This window comes from Schistocerca cancellata, chromosome 1 (genome assembly GCF_023864275.1).
Source record: "Schistocerca cancellata isolate TAMUIC-IGC-003103 chromosome 1, iqSchCanc2.1, whole genome shotgun sequence".
NCBI lineage: Eukaryota > Metazoa > Arthropoda > Insecta > Orthoptera > Acrididae > Schistocerca > Schistocerca cancellata.
Window position 1 is genome coordinate 30,846,349 of NC_064626.1, and position 18,581 is coordinate 30,864,929.

The window sequence follows — 18,581 nt, forward strand, 5'->3', positions numbered from 1 at the left end:
TGCGTCGCTATGAAATACTACAGGTTCTATGCCTTTCCCTTCTAAATCGAGGAACGCTTCTATGGCAACGACAGGATCTTATTTTGGGAGGCGAGTATCTCTTTTCGGATGCACTATTCCTTCTTTGTTGCATACGTCGATACCTCACAATGCGGAATTAACACAGAAATTGCGTCGCTATGAAATACTATAGGTTCTATGCCTTCTCTTTCAAAATCGATTAACGTTTCTATCTGAAGGACATTATCTTGTATTGGGAGGCGAGTATCTCATTTCGGATGCACTATTCCTTCTTTATTGCATCCGTCAATCCCTCACAATGACAAATTAACACAGAAATTGCGTCGCCATGAAATACTATGGGTTCTATTCCTTCTCTTTCCAAATCGAGGAACGTTTCTATGGCAACTACATTATCTTCTATTGGGAGGCGAGTATCTCTTTTCTGATGCACCATTCCTTCTTTATTGCATCCGTCGATCACTCACACTGACGAATTATTACAGAAATTGCGTCGCTATGAAATACTATAGGTTCTATGTCTTCTCTTTCAAAATCGAGGAACGTTTCTATGGGAAGGAGAGGATCTTCTATAGGGAGGCGAGTATCTCTTTTCGGATGCACTATTCCTACTTTATTGCATCCGTCGATCCCTCACTATGACGAATTAATACAGAAATTGCGTCGCTATGAAATACTATAGGTTTTATTCCTTCTCTTTCTAAATCGAGGAACGTTTCAATGGCAACGACAGGATCTTCTATTGGGAGGCGAAGATCTCTTTTCCGATGCACTACTACTTTTCTGTTACATCCGTCGATCCCTCACAATGACGAATTAACACAGAAATTGCGTCGCTATAAGATACTATAGGTAATAAGCCTACACTTTCTAGATCGAGGAACGTTTCTATGGCTACGACGGGTTCTATTGACAGGCGAGTATCTCTTTTCGGATGCTCTATTCCTTCTTTATTGCATCCGTCGATCCCTCACATTGACGAATTAACACAGAAATTGCTCGCTACGAAATCCTATAGGTTCTCTGCCTTCTCTTTCCAAATCGAGGAACGTTCCTATGGCAACGACAGGATCTTCTATTGGGAGGCGAGTATCTCATTTCAGATGCACTATTCCTTCGTTATTGCATCCGTCGATCCCTCAAATTGACGAATTAACACAGAATTTGCGTCGCTATGAAGTACTATAGGTTCTATGAAATCTCTTTGTAAGTCGAGGATCGTTTCCATGGCAACGACAGGATCTCCTATTGAAAGCGAGTAATTTTTTTCGGATGCACTATTCCTTCCTTATTTCATCCGTCGATCCCTCACAATGGCGAATTAACACAGAAATTGCATCGCTATGAAATACTATAAATTCTATGCCTTCACTTTCTAAATCGAGGTAAGTTTCTATGGCAATGACAGGATCTTCTATTGAGAGGCTAGTATCTCTTTTCGGATGGACTATTCCTAATATATTGCATCCGTCCATCCCTCACAATGACGAATTAACACAGAAATTGCGTCGCTATGATATCCTATAGGTTCTATGACTTCTCTTTCTAAATGGAGGAACGTATCTATGGCAACGACACGATGTTATATTGGGAGGCGAGTACCTCTTTTCGGATGTACTATTCCTTCTTTATTGCATTAGTCGATCCCTCAAATTGACGAATTAACACAGAAATTGCGTTGCCATGGAATACTATAGGTCCTATGCCTACTCTCTCTAAATGGACGAAAGTTTCTATGGCAACGACAGGATCTTCTATTGGGAGACGAGTATCTCTTTTCGGATGCACTATTCCTTCTTTATTGCATCCGTCCATCCCTCAAATTGACAAATTAACACAGAAATTGCATCGCTATGAAGTACTATGGTTTCTATGACTTCTCCTTCTAAGTCGAGGAACGTTTCCATGGCAACGTCAGGATCTTCTATTCGAAGGCGTTTATCTCTTTTCGGATGCACTATTCCTACTATATTGCATCCGTCGATCACTCAGAATGACGAATCAACACAGAAACTGCGTCGCTATGAATTACTATAGGTTCTATGCCTTCTCTTTATAATCGAGGAACGTTTCTATGGCAACGACAGCATCTTCTATTGGGAGGCGAGTGTCTCTTTTCGGATGCACTATTCCTTCTTTATTGCATCCGTCGATCCCTCACAATGACGAATTAACACAGAAATTGCGACGCTATGATATTCTATAGGTTCTATGCCTTCCCTTTCTAAATCGAGGAACGTTTCTAATGCAACGACAGGATCTTCAATTGCGAGGCGAGTATCTCGTTTCGGATGCTCAATTCCTTCTTTATTGCATCCGTCAATCCCTCACAATGACGAATTAACACAGAATTAGCGTCGCTATGAAAAACTGTATATTTCCTATGCCTTCTCTATCTAATTCGAGGAACGTTTCTATGGCAACGGCAGAATCTTCTATTAGGAGGCGAGTATCTCTTTTCGGATGCACTATTCCTTCTTTATTGCATCCGTCGATCCCTCTAAATGATGAATTAACACAGAAACTGCGTCGCTCTGATATACTATAAGTTCTATGCCTTCTCTCTCTAAATCGAGGAACGTTTCAATGGCAACGACAGGATATTCTATTGTAGGCGAGTATCTCGTTACGGATGCACTATTCCTTCTTTATTGCTTCCGACGATCCCTCACAATGATAAATTAAAACAAAAATTTGCGTCGCTATGAAATACTATAGGTTCTATGCCTTCTCTTTTTCAATCGAGGCACGTTTCTATGGCAAGGACATGATCTTCTATTGGGAGGCGAGTATGTGTTTTCGGATGCACTATTCCTAATTTATTGCATCTGTCGATCCCTCACATGGACGAATTAACACAGAAATTGCGACGCTATGACATACTATGGGTTGTATGGCTTCTGTTGCTAAATCGGGGAACGTTACAATGGCAACGACACGATCTCATATTGGGAGGCGAGTACCTCTTTTCGGAAGTACTATTCCTTCATTATTGCATCCGTCGATCCCTCACAATGACGAATTAACACAGAAATTGCGTGGCTATGATATGCTATGGGTTCTATGCCTTCTATTTCTAAATCGAGGAACGTTACTATAGCAACGACAGGATCTTCTATTGGGAGGCGAGTACCTCTTTTCGGATGCACTATTCCTTCTTTGTTGCAACCGTCGATCCCTCAAATTGATGAATTAACACAGAAATTGCGTCGCTATGAAGTACTATAGGTTCTATGACTTCGCTTTCTAAGTCGAGGAACGTTTCCATGGCAACGTCAAGATCTTCTATTCGGAGGCGTATATCTCTTTTCGGATGCACTATTCCTACTATATTGCATCCGTCGATCCCTCACAATGACGAATTAACACAGAAACTGCGTCGCTACGGAATGCTATAGGTTCTATGCCTTTTCTTTATAATCGAGGAATGTTTCTATGGCAACGACAGGATCTTCTATTGTGAAGCGAGTAATTCTATTCAGATGCACTATTCCATCTTTATTGCATCCGTCGATCCCTCACAATGACGTATTAACACAGAAATTGCGTCGCACTTTATCCTATAGGTTCTATGACTTCTCTTCTTAATCGAAGGACGTTTCTATGGCAACGACAGGATCTTCAATTGCGATACGAGTATCTCTTTTCGGATGCACTATTCCTTCTTTATTGCATCCGTCGGTCCCTAAAATTGACGAATTAACACAGAAATTGCGTCGCCATGAAATACTATAATATCTATGCCTTCTCTTTCTAAATCGAGGAAAGTATCTATTGCAATGACAGGATCTTCTATTGGGAGGCGAGTATCTCTATTCGGTTGCACTACTCCTTCATTATTGCATCCGTCGATCCCTCACAATGACGAATTAACACAGAAATTGCGTCGCTATGAAATACTATAGGTTCTATGCCTCCTCTTTCTAAATCGAGGAACGTTTCTATGGCAACGACAGGATATTATATTGGGAAGCGAGTATCCCTTTTCGGATGCACTATTCCGTCTTTATTGCATCCGTCGATACCTCACAATGACGAATTAACACAAAAATTGCGTCGCGATGATATACCATAGGTTCTATGCCTTCTCTTTCTCAATCGAGGAACGTTTCTATGGCAACGGAAGGACCTTCTATTGGGAGACGAGTATCTCTTTTCGGACGCACTTTTCCTTCTTTATTGCATCCGTCGACCCTCGCAATGACGAATTAACACAGAAATTGCGTCGCCATGAAATACTATAGGTCCTATACCTACACTTTCTAAATCGAGGAAAGTTTCTATGGCAACGACAGGATCTTCTATTGGGAGGCGAGTATCTCTTTTCGGATGCACTATTCCTTCTTTATTGCATCCGTCGATCCCTCACAATGACGAATTAACACAGAAATTGGGTCGCTATGATATCCTATAGTTTCTATGCCTTCCCTTTCTAAATCGAGGAACTTTTCTACGGCAACGACAGGATCTTCAATTGCGAGGCGAGTATCTTTTTTCGGATGCTCAATTCCTTCTTTATTGCATCCGTCTATCCCTCACAATGACGAATTAACACAGAATTAGCGACGCTATGAAAAACTGTATATTTCCTATGTCTTCTCTTTCTAATTCGAGGAACGTTTCCATGGCACCGTCAAGATCTTCTATTCGGAGGCGTTTATCTTTTTTCGGATGCAGTATTCCTACTAAATTGCATCCGTCGATCCCTCACAATGACGAATTAACACAGAAACTGCGTCGCTATGTAATACTATAGGTTCTATGCCTTCTCTTTATAATCGAGGAACGTTTCTATGGCAACGACATCATCTTCTATTGGGAGGCGAGTTCCTCTTTTCGGATGTACTATTACTTCTTTACTGCATAATTCGATCCCTCACAATGACGAATTAACACAGAAATTGCGTGGCTATGATATGCTATAGGTTCTATGCCTTCTCTTTCAAAATCGAGGAACGTTACTATGGCAACGACAGGGTCGTCTATTGGGAGGCGATTATCTCTTTTCGGATGCTCAATTCCTTCTTTTTTGCATCCGTCGATCCCTCACAATGACGAATTAACACAGAAATTCAATCGCTATGAAATACTATAGGTTCTATGCCTTCTCTTTTTCAATCGAGTCACGTTTCTATGGCAAGGGCAGGTCTTCTATTGGGAGGCGAGTATCTCTTTTCGGATGCACTATTCCTAATTTATTGCATCTGTCGATCCCTCACAATGAAATACTATGGGTTGTATGGCTTCTCTTTCTAAATGTAGGAACGTTTTAATGGCAACGACACGATCTTATATTGGGAGGAGAGTACCTCTTTTCGGATGTACTATTCCTTCTCTTTTTCAATCGAGTCACGTTTCTATGGCAAGGGCAGGTCATCTATTGGGAGGCGAGTATCTCTTTTCGGATGCACTATTCCTAATTTATTGCATCTGTCGATCCCTCACAATGAAATACTATGGGTTGTATGGCTTCTCTTTCTAAATGTAGGAACGTTTCAATGGCAACGACACGATCTTATATTGGGAGGCGAGTACCTCTTTTCGGATGTACTATTCCTTCTATATTGCATGCGTCGATCCCTCACAATGACGAATTAACACAGAAATTGCGTGGCTACGATATGATATAGGTTCTATGCCTTCTCTTTCTAAGCCGAGGAAAGTTACTATGGCAACGACAGGATCTTCTATTGGGAGGCGAGTATCTCTTTTCGGATGCACTATTACTTCTTTATTGCATCCGTCGATCCCTCAAATTGACGAATTAACACAGAAATTGCTTCGCTATGAAGTACTATAGGTACTATGACTCCTCTTTCTAAGTCGAGGAACGTTTCCATGGCAACGTCAGGATCTTCTATTCGGAGGCGTTTATCTCTTTTCGGATGCACTATTCCTTCTTTATTGCATCCGTCGATCCCTCACAATGACGAATTAACACAGAAATTGCGTCGCTATGAAATACTATGCGTTCTTTGCCATCTCTTTCTAAATCGAGGAACGTTTCTATGGCAACGACAGGATCTTCTATTGGGAAGCGAGTAATTTTATTCGGATGCACTATTCCATCTTTATTGCATCCGTCGATCCCACACAATGACGTATTAAAACGGAAATTGCGTCGCTATGATATCCTATAGGTTCTATTCCTTCTCTTCCTAAATCGAGGAACGTTTCTATGGCAACGGCAGGATCTTCTATAGGGAGACAAGTATCACTTTTTCCGAATGCACTATTCCTTCTTTATTGCATCCGTCGATCCCTCATAATGACGAATCAACACAGAAATTCAATCGCTATGAAATACTATAGGTTCTATGCCTCCTCTTTTTCAATGAGGCACGTTTCTATGTCAAGGACAGGATCTTCTATTGGGAAGCGAGTATCTCTTTTCGGATGCACTATTCCTAATTTATTGCATCTGTCGATCCCTCACAATGACGAATTAACACAGAAATTGCGTCGCTATGAAATATTATAGGTTCTATGCTTTCTCTTCATAATCGAGGAACGTTTCTATGGCAACGACAGCATCTTCTATTGGGAGGCGAGTATCTATTTTCGGATGCACTATTCCTTCTTTATTGCATCCGTCGATCCCTCACAATGACGAATTAACACAGAAATTGCGTCGCTATGATATACTATGGGTTCTATGCCTTCTCTATCTAAATCGAGGAACATTTCTATGGCAACGGCAAGATCTTCTATTGGGAAGCGAGTAATTCTATTCGGATGCACTATTCCATCTTTATTGCATCGGTCGATCCCTCACAATGACGTATTTACACAGAAATTGCGTCGCTATGATATCCAGTAGGTTCTATGCCATCTCTTCCTAAATCGAGGAACGTTTTTATGGCGACGACTGGATCTTAAATTGGCAGGGGAGTAACATTTTCGGTTGCACTATTCCTGCTTTATTGCTTCCGTCGATCCCTCACAATGGCAAATTAACAAAGATATTGCGTCGCTATGTAATACTGGGGTTCTACGCCTTCTCTTTCTAAATCGAGGAACGTCTCTATTGCAACGAAATGATCATCTATTAAGGGGCGAGTATCTCTTTTCGGATGCACTATTCCTTCTTATTGCATCCGTCGATACCTCTAAATGACGAATTAACACAGAAACTGCGTCGCTATGAAATACTATAGGTTCTATGCCTTCTCTCTCTAAATCGAGGAACGTTTCTATGGCAACGACAGGATGTCTATTGGGAGACGAGTATCTCTTTATGGATGCACTATTCCTTCTTTATTGCATCCGTCGATCCCTCATAATGATAAATTAAAACAAAAATTTGAGTCGCTATGAAATACTACAGGTTCTATGCCTTCTCTTTCTCAATCGAGGTACGTTTCTATGGCAACGACAGGATCTTCTATAGGGAGGCGAGAATCACTTTTTCCGAATGCACTATTCTTTCTTTAATGCATCCGACGATCCCCCAAAATGACGAATTAACACAGAAATTGCATCGCTATGAAATATTATAGGTTCTATGCCTTCTCTTTTTTAATCGAGGCACGTTTCCATGGCAAGGACAGGATCTTCTATTGGGATACGCGTAACTTTTTTCGGATGCACTATTCCTAATTTATTGCATCTGTCGATCCCTCACAATGACGAATTAACACAGAAATTGCATAGCTATGAAATACTATGGGTTGTATGGCTTCTCTTTCTAAATGGAGGCACGTTTCTATGGCAACGACACGATCTTATATTGGGAGGCGAGTACCTCTTTTCGGATGTACTATTCCTTCTCTTTTTCAATCGAGTCACGTTTCTATGGCAAGGGCAGGTCATCTATTGGGAGGCGAGTATCTCTTTTCGGATGCACTATTCCTAATTTATTGCATCTGTCGATCCCTCACAATGAAATACTATGGGTTGTATGGCTTCTCTTTCTAAATGTAGGAACGTTTCAATGGCAACGACACGATCTTATATTGGGAGGCGAGTACCTCTTTTCGGATGTACTATTCCTTCTATATTGCATGCGTCGATCCCTCACAATGACGAATTAACACAGAAATTGCGTGGCTACGATATGATATAGGTTCTATGCCTTCTCTTTCTAAGCCGAGGAAAGTTACTATGGCAACGACAGGATCTTCTATTGGGAGGCGAGTATCTCTTTTCGGATGCACTATTCCTTCTTTATTGCATCCGTCGATCCCTCAAATTGACGAATTAACACAGAAATTGCTTCGCTATGAAGTACTATAGGTACTATGACTCCTCTTTCTAAGTCGAGGAACGTTTCCATGGCAACGTCAGGATCTTCTATTCGGAGGCGTTTATCTCTTTTCGGATGCACTATTCCTTCTTTATTGCATCCGTCGATCCCTCACAATGACGAATTAACACAGAAATTGCGTCGCTATGAAATACTATGCGTTCTTTGCCATCTCTTTCTAAATCGAGGAACGTTTCTATGGCAACGACAGGATCTTCTATTGGGAAGCGAGTAATTCTATTCGGATGCACTATTCCATCTTTATTGCATCCGTCGATCCCACACAATGACGTATTAAAACGGAAATTGCGTCGCTATGATATCCTATAGGTTCTATTCCTTCTCTTCCTAAATCGAGGAACGTTTCTATGGCCATGGCAGGATCTTCTATAGGGAGACAAGTATCACTTTTTCCGAATGCACTATTCCTTCTTTATTGCTTCCGTCGATCCCTCATAATGACGAATCAACACAGAAATTCAATCGCTATGAAATACTATAGGTTCTATGCCTCCTCTTTTTCAATGAGGCACGTTTCTATGTCAAGGACAGGATCTTCTATTGGGAAGCGAGTATCTCTTTTCGGATGCACTATTCCTAATTTATTGCATCTGTCGATCCCTCACAATGACGAATTAACACAGAAATTGCGTCGCTATGAAATATTATAGGTTCTATGCTTTCTCTTCATAATCGAGGAACGTTTCTATGGCAACGACAGCATCTTCTATTGGGAGGCGAGTATCTATTTTCGGATGCACTATTCCTTCTTTATTGCATCCGTCGATCCCTCACAATGACGAATTAACACAGAAATTGCGTCGCTATGATATACTATGGGTTCTATGCCTTCTCTATCTAAATCGAGGAACATTTCTATGGCAACGGCAAGATCTTCTATTGGGAAGCGAGTAATTCTATTCGGATGCACTATTCCATCTTTATTGCATCGGTCGATCCCTCACAATGACGTATTTACACAGAAATTGCGTCGCTATGATATCCAGTAGGTTCTATGCCATCTCTTCCTAAATCGAGGAACGTTTTTATGGCGACGACTGGATCTTAAATTGGCAGGCGAGTAACATTTTCGGTTGCACTATTCCTGCTTTATTGCTTCCGTCGATCCCTCACAATGGCAAATTAACACAGATATTGCGTCGCTATGTAATACTGGGGTTCTACGCCTTCTCTTTCTAAATCGAGGAACGTCTCTATTGCAACGAAATGATCATCTATTAAGGGGCGAGTATCTCTTTTCGGATGCACTATTCCTTCTTATTGCATCCGTCGATACCTCTAAATGACGAATTAACACAGAAACTGCGTCGCTATGAAATACTATAGGTTCTATGCCTTCTCTCTCTAAATCGAGGAACGTTTCTATGGCAACGACAGGATGTCTATTGGGAGACGAGTATCTCTTTATGGATGCACTATTCCTTCTTTATTGCATCCGTCGATCCCTCATAATGATAAATTAAAACAAAAATTTGAGTCGCTATGAAATACTACAGGTTCTATGCCTTCTCTTTCTCAATCGAGGTACGTTTCTATGGCAACGACAGGATCTTCTATAGGGAGGCGAGAATCACTTTTTCCGAATGCACTATTCTTTCTTTAATGCATCCGACGATCCCCCACAATGACGAATTAACACAGAAATTGCATCGCTATGAAATATTATAGGTTCTATGCCTTCTCTTTTTTAATCGAGGCACGTTTCCATGGCAAGGACAGGATCTTCTATTGGGATACGCGTATCTTTTTTCGGATGCACTATTCCTAATTTATTGCATCTGTCGATCCCTCACAATGACGAATTAACACAGAAATTGCATAGCTATGAAATACTATGGGTTGTATGGCTTCTCTTTCTAAATGGAGGCACGTTTCTATGGCAACGACACGATCTTATATTGGGAGGCGAGTACCTCTTTTCGGATGTACTATTCCTTCTCTTTTTCAATCGAGTCACGTTTCTATGGCAAGGGCAGGTCATCTATTGGGAGGCGAGTATCTCTTTTCGGATGCACTATTCCTAATTTATTGCATCTGTCGATCCCTCACAATGAAATACTATGGGTTGTATGGCTTCTCTTTCTAAATGTAGGAACGTTTCAATGGCAACGACACGATCTTATATTGGGAGGCGAGTACCTCTTTTCGGATGTACTATTCCTTCTATATTGCATGCGTCGATCCCTCACAATGACGAATTAACACAGAAATTGCGTGGCTACGATATGATATAGGTTCTATGCCTTCTCTTTCTAAGCCGAGGAAAGTTACTATGGCAACGACAGGATCTTCTATTGGGAGGCGAGTATCTCTTTTCGGATGCACTATTCCTTCTTTATTGCATCCGTCGATCCCTCAAATTGACGAATTAACACAGAAATTGCTTCGCTATGAAGTACTATAGGTACTATGACTCCTCTTTCTAAGTCGAGGAACGTTTCCATGGCAACGTCAGGATCTTCTATTCGGAGGCGTTTATCTCTTTTCGGATGCACTATTCCTTCTTTATTGCATCCGTCGATCCCTCACAATGACGAATTAACACAGAAATTGCGTCGCTATGAAATACTATGCGTTCTTTGCCATCTCTTTCTAAATCGAGGAACGTTTCTATGGCAACGACAGGATCTTCTATTGGGAAGCGAGTAATTCTATTCGGATGCACTATTCCATCTTTATTGCATCCGTCGATCCCACACAATGACGTATTAAAACGGAAATTGCGTCGCTATGATATCCTATAGGTTCTATTCCTTCTCTTCCTAAATCGAGGAACGTTTCTATGGCAACGGCAGGATCTTCTATAGGGAGACAAGTATCACTTTTTCCGAATGCACTATTCCTTCTTTATTGCATCCGTCGATCCCTCATAATGACGAATCAACACAGAAATTCAATCGCTATGAAATACTATAGGTTCTATGCCTCCTCTTTTTCAATGAGGCACGTTTCTATGTCAAGGACAGGATCTTCTATTGGGAAGCGAGTATCTCTTTTCGGATGCACTATTCCTAATTTATTGCATCTGTCGATCCCTCACAATGACGAATTAACACAGAAATTGCGTCGCTATGAAATATTATAGGTTCTATGCTTTCTCTTCATAATCGAGGAACGTTTCTATGGCAACGACAGCATCTTCTATTGGGAGGCGAGTATCTATTTTCGGATGCACTATTCCTTCTTTATTGCATCCGTCGATCCCTCACAATGACGAATTAACACAGAAATTGCGTCGCTATGATATACTATGGGTTCTATGCCTTCTCTATCTAAATCGAGGAACATTTCTATGGCAACGGCAAGATCTTCTATTGGGAAGCGAGTAATTCTATTCGGATGCACTATTCCATCTTTATTGCATCGGTCGATCCCTCACAATGACGTATTTACACAGAAATTGCGTCGCTATGATATCCAGTAGGTTCTATGCCATCTCTTCCTAAATCGAGGAACGTTTTTATGGCGACGACTGGATCTTAAATTGGCAGGGGAGTAACATTTTCGGTTGCACTATTCCTGCTTTATTGCTTCCGTCGATCCCTCACAATGGCAAATTAACACAGATATTGCGTCGCTATGTAATACTGGGGTTCTACGCCTTCTCTTTCTAAATCGAGGAACGTCTCTATTGCAACGAAATGATCATCTATTAAGGGGCGAGTATCTCTTTTCGGATGCACTATTCCTTCTTATTGCATCCGTCGATACCTCTAAATGACGAATTAACACAGAAACTGCGTCGCTATGAAATACTATAGGGTCTATGCCTTCTCTCTCTAAATCGAGGAACGTTTCTATGGCATCGACAGGATGTCTATTGGGAGACGAGTATCTCTTTATGGATGCACTATTCCTTCTTTATTGCATCCGTCGATCCCTCATAATGATAAATTAAAACAAAAATTTGAGTCGCTATGAAATACTACAGGTTCTATGCCTTCTCTTTCTCAATCGAGGTACGTTTCTATGGCAACGACAGGATCTTCTATAGGGAGGCGAGAATCACTTTTTCCGAATGCACTATTCTTTCTTTAATGCATCCGACGATCCCCCACAATGACGAATTAACACAGAAATTGCATCGCTATGAAATATTATAGGTTCTATGCCTTCTCTTTTTTAATCGAGGCACGTTTCCATGGCAAGGACAGGATCTTCTATTGGGATACGCGTATCTTTTTTCGGATGCACTATTCCTAATTTATTGCATCTGTCGATCCCTCACAATGACGAATTAACACAGAAATTGCATAGCTATGAAATACTATGGGTTGTATGGCTTCTCTTTCTAAATGGAGGCACGTTTCTATGGCAACGACACGATCTTATATTGGGAGGCGAGTACCTCTTTTCGGATGTACTATTCCTTCTCTTTTTCAATCGAGTCACGTTTCTATGGCAAGGGCAGGTCATCTATTGGGAGGCGAGTATCTCTTTTCGGATGCACTATTCCTAATTTATTGCATCTGTCGATCCCTCACAATGAAATACTATGGGTTGTATGGCTTCTCTTTCTAAATGTAGGAACGTTTCAATGGCAACGACACGATCTTATATTGGGAGGCGAGTACCTCTTTTCGGATGTACTATTCCTTCTATATTGCATGCGTCGATCCCTCACAATGACGAATTAACACAGAAATTGCGTGGCTACGATATGATATAGGTTCTATGCCTTCTCTTTCTAAGCCGAGGAAAGTTACTATGGCAACGACAGGATCTTCTATTGGGAGGCGAGTATCTCTTTTCGGATGCACTATTCCTTCTTTATTGCATCCGTCGATCCCTCAAATTGACGAATTAACACAGAAATTGCTTCGCTATGAAGTACTATAGGTACTATGACTCCTCTTTCTAAGTCGAGGAACGTTTCCATGGCAACGTCAGGATCTTCTATTCGGAGGCGTTTATCTCTTTTCGGATGCACTATTCCTCCTTTATTGCATCCGTCGATCCCTCACAATGACGAATTAACACAGAAATTGCGTCGCTATGAAATACTATGCGTTCTTTGCCATCTCTTTCTAAATCGAGGAACGTTTCTATGGCAACGACAGGATCTTCTATTGGGAAGCGAGTAATTCTATTCGGATGCACTATTCCATCTTTATTGCATCCGTCGATCCCACACAATGACGTATTAAAACGGAAATTGCGTCGCTATGATATCCTATAGGTTCTATTCCTTCTCTTCCTAAATCGAGGAACGTTTCTATGGCAACGGCAGGATCTTCTATAGGGAGACAAGTATCACTTTTTCCGAATGCACTATTCCTTCTTTATTGCATCCGTCGATCCCTCATAATGACGAATCAACACAGAAATTCAATCGCTATGAAATACTATAGGTTCTATGCCTCCTCTTTTTCAATGAGGCACGTTTCTATGTCAAGGACAGGATCTTCTATTGGGAAGCGAGTATCTCTTTTCGGATGCACTATTCCTAATTTATTGCATCTGTCGATCCCTCACAATGACGAATTAACACAGAAATTGCGTCGCTATGAAATATTATAGGTTCTATGCTTTCTCTTCATAATCGAGGAACGTTTCTATGGCAACGACAGCATCTTCTATTGGGAGGCGAGTATCTATTTTCGGATGCACTATTCCTTCTTTATTGCATCCGTCGATCCCTCACAATGACGAATTAACACAGAAATTGCGTCGCTATGATATACTATGGGTTCTATGCCTTCTCTATCTAAATCGAGGAACATTTCTATGGCAACGGCAAGATCTTCTATTGGGAAGCGAGTAATTCTATTCGGATGCACTATTCCATCTTTATTGCATCGGTCGATCCCTCACAATGACGTATTTACACAGAAATTGCGTCGCTATGATATCCAGTAGGTTCTATGCCATCTCTTCCTAAATCGAGGAACGTTTTTATGGCGACGACTGGATCTTAAATTGGCAGGGGAGTAACATTTTCGGTTGCACTATTCCTGCTTTATTGCTTCCGTCGATCCCTCACAATGGCAAATTAACACAGATATTGCGTCGCTATGTAATACTGGGGTTCTACGCCTTCTCTTTCTAAATCGAGGAACGTCTCTATTGCAACGAAATGATCATCTATTAAGGGGCGAGTATCTCTTTTCGGATGCACTATTCCTTCTTATTGCATCCGTCGATACCTCTAAATGACGAATTAACACAGAAACTGCGTCGCTATGAAATACTATAGGTTCTATGCCTTCTCTCTCTAAATCGAGGAACGTTTCTATGGCAACGACAGGATGTCTATTGGGAGACGAGTATCTCTTTATGGATGCACTATTCCTTCTTTATTGCATCCGTCGATCCCTCATAATGATAAATTAAAACAAAAATTTGAGTCGCTATGAAATACTACAGGTTCTATGCCTTCTCTTTCTCAATCGAGGTACGTTTCTATGGCAACGACAGGATCTTCTATAGGGAGGCGAGAATCACTTTTTCCGAATGCACTATTCTTTCTTTAATGCATCCGACGATCCCCCACAATGACGAATTAACACAGAAATTGCATCGCTATGAAATATTATAGGTTCTATGCCTTCTCTTTTTTAATCGAGGCACGTTTCCATGGCAAGGACAGGATCTTCTATTGGGATACGCGTATCTTTTTTCGGATGCACTATTCCTAATTTATTGCATCTGTCGATCCCTCACAATGACGAATTAACACAGAAATTGCATAGCTATGAAATACTATGGGTTGTATGGCTTCTCTTTCTAAATGGAGGCACGTTTCTATGGCAACGACACGATCTTATATTGGGAGGCGAGTACCTCGTTTCGGAGGTATTATTCCTGCTTTATTGCATCCGTCGATCCCTCAAAATGACGAATTAACACAGAAATTGCATCGCTATGGAGTACTATGGTTTCTATGCCTTCTCTTTCTAATTCGAGGAACATTTCTATGGGGACGACAGGATCTTAGATTGGCAGGCGAGTAACTCTTTTCGGATGCACTATTCTTCCTTTATTGCTTCTGTCGATCCCTCACAATGGCGAATTAACACAGAAATTGCGTCGCTAAGAAATACTATACGTTCTATGCCTTCTCTTTCTAAATCGAGGAACGTATCTATGGCAACGACAGGATCTTACTTTGGGAGGCGAGTAATTCTTTTCGGATGCACTATTCCTTCTTTGTTTCATACGTCGATACCTCACAATGCGGATTTAACACAGAAATTGCATCGCTATGAAATACTATAGGTTCTATTCCTTCTCTTCCTAAATCGAGGAACGTTTCTATGGCAACTACATTATCTTCTATTGGGAGGCGAGTATCTCTTTTCGGATGCACCATTCCGTCTTTATTGCATCCGTCGATCCCTCACAATGCGGAATTAACACAGAAATTGCGTCGCTATAAGATACTATGGGTAATGAGCCTTCACTTTCTAGATCGAGAAACGTTTCTATGGCAACGACGGGATCTATTGACAGGCGAGTATCTCTTTTCGGATGCTCTATTCCTTTTTTATTGCAACTGTCGATCCCTCACAATGACGAATTAACACAGAAATTGCATCGCTATGTAGTACTATAGGTTCTATGACTTCTCTTTCTAAGTCGAGAAACGTTTCTATGGCAACGACAGCATCTTCTATTGGGAGGCGAGTGTCTCTTTTCGGATGAACTATTCCTTCTTTATTGCATCCGTCGATCCCTCACAATGACGAATTAACACAGAAATTGCGTCGCTATCATATACTATAGGTTCTATGCCTTCCCTTTCTATATCGAGGAACGTTTCTAATGCAACGACAGGATCTTCAATTGCGAGGCGAGTATCTCGTTTCGGATGCTCAATTCCTTCTTTATTGCATCCGTCAATCCCTCACAGTGACGAATTAACACAGAAATAGCGTCGCTATGAAAAACTGTATATTTCGTATGCCTTCTCTATCTAATTCGAGGAACGTTTCTATGGAAACGGAAGAATCTTCTATTAGGAGGCGAGTATCTCTTTTCGGAAGCACTATTCCTTCTTTATTGCATCCGTCGATCCCTCTAAATGACGAATTAACACAGAAACTGCGTCGCTATGATATACTATAAGTTCTATGCCATCTCTCTCTAAATCGAGGAACGTTTCTATGGCAACGACAGCATCTTCTATTGGGAGGCGAGTTCCTCTTTTCGGATGTACTATTACTTCTTTATTGCATCCGTCGATCCCTCACAATGACGAATTAACACAGAAATTGCGTGGCTATGATATGCTATAGGTTCTATGCCTTTTCTTTCTAAGACGAGGAACGTTACTATGGCAACGACAGGTTCTTCTATTGGGAGGCGAGTATCTCTTTTCGGATGCACTATTTCTTCTTTATTGCATCCGTCGATCTCTCAAATTGTCGAATTAACACAGAAATTGCGTCGCTATGAAGTACTATAGGTACTATGACTTCTCTTTCTAAGTCGAGGAACGTTTCCATGGCAACGTCAGGGTCCTCTATTCGGAGGCGTTTATCCCTTTTCGGATGCACTATTCCTACTATATTGCATCCGTCGATCCATCACAATGACGAATTAACACAGAATCTGCGTCGCTATGAAATACTATAGGTTCTATGCCTTCTCTTTATAATCGAGGAACGTTTCTATGACAACGACAGCATCCCCTATTGGGAGGCGAGTATCTCTTTTCGGATGCACTATTCCTTCTTTATTGCATCCGTCGATCCCTCACAATGACGAATTAACACAGAAATTGCGTCGCTATGAAATACTATGCGTTCTTTGCCATCACTTTCTAAATCGAAGAATATTTCTATGGCAACGACAGGATCTTCTATTGGGAAGCGAGTAATTCTATTCGGATGCACTATTCCATCTTTATTGCATCCGTCGATCCCACACAATGACGTATTAACACAGAAATTGCGTCGCTATGATAACCTATATGTTCTATTCCTTCTCTTCCTAAATTGAGGAACGTTCCTATGGCAACGACAGGATCTTCAATTGCGAGGCGAGTATCTCTTTTCGGATGCTCAATTCCTTCTTTATTGCATCCGTCGATCCCTCACAATGACGAATTAACACAGAATTAGCGTCGCTATGAAAAACTGTATATTACCTATGCCTTCTCTTTCTAATTCTAGGAACGTTTCTATGGCAACGACAGAATCTTCTATTCGGAGGCGAATATCTCTTTTCGGATGCACTATTCCTTCTTTATTGCATCCGTCGATCCCTCACAATGATGAATTAAACCAAAAATATGCGTCGCTATGAAATACTTCAGGTTCTATGGCATCTCTTTATAAATCGAGGAAAGTTTCTATGGCAACGGCAGGATCTTCCATACGGAGACGAGTATCACTTTTTCCGAATGCACTATTCCTTCTTTATTGCATCCGTCGATCCCTCATAATGACGAATTAACACAGAAATTCAATCGCTATGAAATACTATAGGTTCTATGCCTCCTCTTTTTCAATCGAAGCACGTTTCTATGTAAAGGACAGGTTCTTCTATTGGGAGGCGAGTATCTCTTTTCGGATGCACTATTCCTAATTTATTGCATCTGTCGATCCCTCACAATGACGAATTAACACAGAAATTGCGTCGCTATGAAATATTACAGATTCTATGCCTTCTCTTTATAATCGAGGAACGTTTCTATTTCAACGACAGCATCTTCTATTGGGAGGCGAGTATCTATTTTCGGATGCACTATTCCTTCTTTATTGCATCCGTCGATCCCTCACAATGACGATTTAACACAGAAATTGCGTCGCAATGATATACTATGGGTTCACTGCCTTCTCTTTCTAAATCGAGGAACATTTCTATGGCAACGACAGGATCTTCTATTGGGAAGCGAGTAATTCTATTCGGATGCACTATTCCATCTTTATTGCATCCGTCGATCCCTCACAATGACGTATTAACACAGAAATTGCGTCGCTATGATATCCAGTAGGTTCTATGCCTTCTCTTCTTAAATCGAAGGACGTTTCTATGGCAACGACAGGATCTTCAATTGCGAGGCGAGTATCTCTTTTCGGATGCTCAATTCCTTCTTTATTGCATCGGTCGATCCCTCACAATGACGAATTAGCACAGAATTAACGTCGCTATGAAATCTGTATATTTCCTATGCCTTCTCTTTCTCATTCGAGGAACGTTTCTATAGCAACGACAGAATCTTCTATTGGGAGGCGAGTATCTCTTTTCGGATGCACTATTCCTTCTTTATTGCATCCGTCGATCAATCACAATGATGAATTAAAACAAAAATATGCGTCGCTATGAAATACTACAGGGTCTATGCCTT